The sequence below is a fragment of the Gossypium hirsutum genome, chromosome A05, assembly GCF_007990345.1.
Source record: "Gossypium hirsutum isolate 1008001.06 chromosome A05, Gossypium_hirsutum_v2.1, whole genome shotgun sequence".
Taxonomy (NCBI): domain Eukaryota; kingdom Viridiplantae; phylum Streptophyta; class Magnoliopsida; order Malvales; family Malvaceae; genus Gossypium; species Gossypium hirsutum.
In genome coordinates, this window is record NC_053428.1 from 88,511,675 (window position 1) to 88,516,928 (window position 5,254).

Here is a 5,254-nt window from a genome sequence, read left to right on the forward strand (position 1 = left end):
AACATGGAAAGAATGGAAGAATTAATCGTAGGGAATGAATTGAAATAGAGAGTTTAAGAAAGCCTGATTGGTTTTGATAAATAGAGCAAACCCATAAAATTTGATTTGCTTTACAATCAGGACCTGCATCATGATGTAGCAACCAGTATGTCCCTTTGTACCCGTCTTCAAGGGTATGTCGCAAAATCGTCAACCTATGTCGCGACATTAAAGGAAGTTTCTCACTCTCTATTCTGCACTCTATGCTTAGACATTGGATCCCTTATGTTGTGACATAGCGTCCAGTATTGACCCGAAATGCTCTCTAATGGTGTCTTGCACACTCACAAAGTATGTTAGCTCTCTCTTAGGCCTCATTCGGCATTTAAGGTTAATAAATGACTTGATGTGCACATTGTATTGAATGTAAATAAAATTAAAGAAACTAAATTAAAACATAATGAAAATGCTTGTATTTATGATCCTTAAATGTAAAAACTAGTTTAATCTACTACAGCAAATTACGGTAGATCACCTTCTTTCTGAGGATTATTTTTTATGTTTTTAGGAATACTGGTGTCAATTTGAATTTTTATGTCACGCATCTTTCTCATTAATTGGATCATTTGATCCTCAAGTTTAGTCAATGTTCTGTTTTAGTTGGTGGGCTCAAATTGCACCTCCTTTATATCTGTTCTTATTGACTACATCCCTCCCTTGATTCTATCCAGTCGTTCACCACATGTAGTATGGTCACTTGGGTTGACCCTATCCTGAGGTTTCTATGAATAAGAAGGTTGATAATTAGTATGTTTGGCTTGATTCGAACTATTACCTCTTCTTGGGTTCCTCCCCATCTCAAATTTGAGTGATCTCTCTAGCTCGTATGGCCCCTTAGGTTGACCCTATCCTAAGGTTTCTGTAAATAATTAGTATTTTTGGCTTGATTCGAACTATTACCTCCTCCTTAGGTTCCTTCCCATCTCAGATTTGAGTGATCTCTCTAGCCGGATTTATAGGTATTTAAATAAAGATTTCCACCCTATTGCTTATATAGTTGACATCCTCAATAGGATTACTGATACAGTGGAAGAGTTGTTTTTCTTCCCCACACATAGATAATTTATTAGAAAATTTGGTACAGTTAAGTCTATCCACTAACTACTAATACATGTCATCTTCCTAGACCACTTTTACCGTAGCGGATTTCTGGCCATATATGATTGTCCAATAGGCCAGTGACAAGAGTTTAATCCCATATTTTCAATTATTTCGTATGCATACCCATATGTCTTGTTGATAAGTGCTCCTCCTGCAGCTCCGTCTAGTTCTGATCTTGCATTTACATCCAAGCCATTGTAAAATACCTACAATCACATCCACTCAGGGAATCCCTGGTACGGGCATTTCTAAATTAGTGTTTTGAACCATTCCTATGCCTCATGAAAACTTTCTCCTTCCATCTCTCTAAAGATAGCAATCTCTCTTCTTAGTTGAACTGCTTTACTAATAGGGAAGAACTTTTGTAAGAACTTTCCAACAAGATCATCCCATGTCGTGATAGACATTGGTGACTACGAGTCTAACACAGAAAAGGCATTATCAATCAACGAAAAGGGGAACAATCAAATATGCATAGCATCATCAATGACCCCGTTATACTTAAAAGTATCACAAAGATGGAGAAACTGTAACAACGCAATTTTTAGTGGTGTTGGAAATAGTGGTTTGAGATCACTAAAATCTGACAAATGAGCTCATAAATTTTATTATTTAGTGTTTATGATGTAACGCCCCAAGTTTTATGTTTCTGTATCTATGAATACTTGACACAAATGAGTATCTGCCCTAGTAGTTAAGTGTTCTGGGTGTCTATGAGAGGTCCTAAGTTCAAGCCTTACCTTCGGTAAATTTTGATATTTTCCTAATTTAATCCCTATCGTTGCTGAGTGGGTTTATATTTAATTACTTGTAAAATTATATCAGAATGAGCCTGTTGGTTCGAGTGGTAAAGGATTCTATGTGTTGGAGGTCCTATGTTCGAATCCCTGTGCAAGCGTGGGTGATATTTTTGCTCGATTTTGTGTGAGTGTTTCGGTGGAATGTAAATTCTGAGAAGTTAGATGTTAGTGGGTTAGTGGGGAGAAACCTAAGGGATTTGGGGTTGTCAACATGTTTGGATTTATATTATTTTTCTTTTCTTTTTTCGAAATTCCCTCTCCTTCTGACATTCTGTTTCCCCCATCACTCTACTAAAATTCCCTTGGAATTTCCCCACTTCCTTTTCCTTTTGTTTCCTTAATTTATCTTTTCTTTTAGCATTGTGAATTACAGTTGTGCGGGCTCGGTAAATTTTCTATTTCTGATTGTCGTAGTTATGTAATGAGCGATTAAGATTTTGATTTCTACTGCAATTGATGGTGTAGGCGAAGGTTTCAAGCAGTGAAATTTATTTCTTTGGATTAACAACTGTTAACGAAGGTTCTTCATCAGTGGTAAGTCAGGTTCCTGTTAGTTCATTATTGTCAGAGTCTGTTAAATCAATTGCTACATTGATGTTGGATATTCTGGTTTTAGATTTTGGGAAGCTCAGGAGTGCTTTCACTGTAAAACACTACCAGGTGTGTACCCGAAATGTAGAAAAATGGTTGTTGGCAAAAGCTGAAAAACCTTGACGCCACACGGGTGTGCGGTCACCTGTAAGGTAGGCCGTGTGTGAGAACACAACTGTTTAGTCGATGAAGGCAAGGTCGTGTGTAGTACATGGCCATATGGTGGTTCGGAGTATGGTCGTGTGAGCCACACGAGTAGTCCACACAGGAGTGTTGATTTCTGGGCCAAGCTTGTGATCCACAAGGGCCAGGCCAATTTGGGTGTGTCGGCCCATTTACCTGAGTTTTTCCCTAGGTTTGCACGATCGTCCCAAATGACTGTGGGCCTACTATAAGGTCAGTAAGGGCTAAATAAACCTTAAACTATATGATCTAATTGTTTGGTATTCTGATCTGATTGGGATATTGATGCATGTTTACTTGCACTATTATCTGCACATTTGTTATCTATATACGCTTATATGTAAGCATCTGAGCATCTTTGTCTGTTTATGTGCCTTTGTATATTTTTGTATCTAATATTGGGGATGGGATGATGTATATTGAAGGAAGTGTTCTAAAAGGCAATTTGTGCCAATTATCTGGCAGATGGCTACATTATATCTACTGTTTGCCATATCGGTACTATGTGGTGTGTAGGACTGAATGGGGGTTTTTAACCCCACATGGTGTGTAGGGATGGTCGGAGATGGTGTGTAGAGGATGGGGGTAGGATTTTGATTTCTAATTATGATCTGCACATTTGTATCTATATCTGAGATGGGCTTAGGTTCGAATCTGTATTTTCATCTGAAATGAGTGCGGGCCCAAATTTGTATCTGTCTGATGTTAGATAATCTGTATATTTGTATGTCTAATTCTGTTGGGTTACACAAATCTGTATGTCTGCATGTCTAATTCTACTGGGTTACACATGAGTTTACGTAAACTCACCCCTTTTATGTTTGTTCTGTACAAGTAATCCATAGAGTTAGGTGGATCGATGCAACGGAGGACTCGACGGTAACCACTGGCTATTATTGTTTTATTTTTTTTATGGTTTTACTTAAGTTTTGGCGTTGAGATTTGAGAGGTTTCATTTTCTAGGACTCTCTGGACTCTTTTAAACTATTTGGCTCTGGTTTTGTGTTTTTGGATTTAACATGCTTATTACTATGATGGTTTTACCTAAAACATGATTTTCTAAAAAAGTGAATTGTTTTCCTTAAACACGATGATTTTCCTAAGCTTCCTCTAAAATTATACGTTTTAAGACAAGTTGACTAATTGAATATTTGTTTTGAAATAAATGAAAGCTATTAAGGGTTTATAAGCTTAAGGTTTTTATGGAGATAGCTCCGTTTTCAAAACCCTTCCATGTGAGTTCGCTAGATTTGGCCATAACGTTTAGGTCGGGTTTGGGTGTTACTTTTAGTGGTATCATAGCCAGATTGTAAAACTTGGCTATGAATTTTGGGTTCCAAAATTTTGTGTCAAAAGAACTGGTTTCCAAATAAACTGAATGATTTGAGAAAGTATGTGGTTCACTGAGTCTCCAGTGTCGATCCTGTAAGTACTTCTGAAATTGAGATAGTTTATTCTGAAAATACTGTAGTTAGTACTTTCTAAGACTGTATTGAGATAGTTAGAAAACTGAAACTTCTAAAAATATTCCTGAACTTCTGATAAATTATGCATGAAATATATGCTAATAAATAATGAAACTGTTGCATAAAATTTTTACTGTAGATAAAACTCAAATTAGACAATGAGTGCTCAAGGATTTCGTGGAAGTGGTACTCGTGACCGTGGAAAAGGCCGTAGGGGGCTCAAGCTATGTCTTCATCACTAGGTAGTACCCCAAATATGGGTACGAGTGAGACGCTAGTGTCTCCAGTTACTGATACTAGGTTTTAGAGCTGCTCGGCTACTGCCCCAAGCAATACTGAGGATTTTAAAGAGGGTCGCTGGATCCCATACTGGAGCTCGAGGCCATGGGTCGGTAATTGAATGACTGTGGTCTAATGGAGCTGAGCTGTTTAGGAGTGTCATTGGAGTCACCCTTAATATGGCCGAGTATTGGTTGGAGGCCATGGAAAGGATTATGAATGATCTAGACTGCATTCCTGAGCAGAAATTGAAGGGTACGATCTGTCTACTTCGTGATAAGGCTTTTCAGTGGTGGCTAACTGTTGAAGAGGCTACTCAGCCTGATTGTTTGAACTCAGACTTTTTTAAGACCACTTTCCAGAGCAAGTATGTGGGAGTGAGCTATGTGAATGCTCGTAGGTGTGAGTTCATGAATCTCACGCAAGTTGATAGGTCAGCAGCTGAGTTTCTGAGGTTGAGCTGCTACGCTCAAAGCATGGTGGCATCAGAGTACGAGAGGTGTGCCATTTTGAGGACTGTCTGAGGGACAGTTTGAGAGTACTGATTGCTCCACAGAGGGAGTGTTAGTTTGCGATATTGGTAGAGAAGGCAAAGATTATTAAGGATGTTAAGCGCGTGGAGTGCCAAAACAGAGACAGAAAGAGGGGTAAGAACAAGAGAGATTCGAAGCCCTCAAGTTCTATGCAGAGGCCAAAGAAAAAGGTCATATCTGATGGGCCAGTTAGAGTGGGGCCCCTGTTGCTTCTATTGGGTTACAGCCATGCAATGATTATGGTAGGCATCATCCAAAAGAG

At 38.6% G+C, this 5,254-nt stretch overlaps 1 non-coding gene across 1 annotated transcript; it reads left to right on the forward strand.

Moving 5' to 3' along the window:
* The first annotated feature begins 1,368 nt into the window (after nucleotides 1-1,368).
* Nucleotides 1,369-1,475, forward strand: LOC121230138 (small nucleolar RNA R71). Its single transcript, XR_005928090.1, has one exon. It is a non-coding gene; the product is annotated as a small nucleolar RNA R71 (small nucleolar RNA).
* Nucleotides 1,476-5,254: the final 3,779 nt, after the last annotated feature.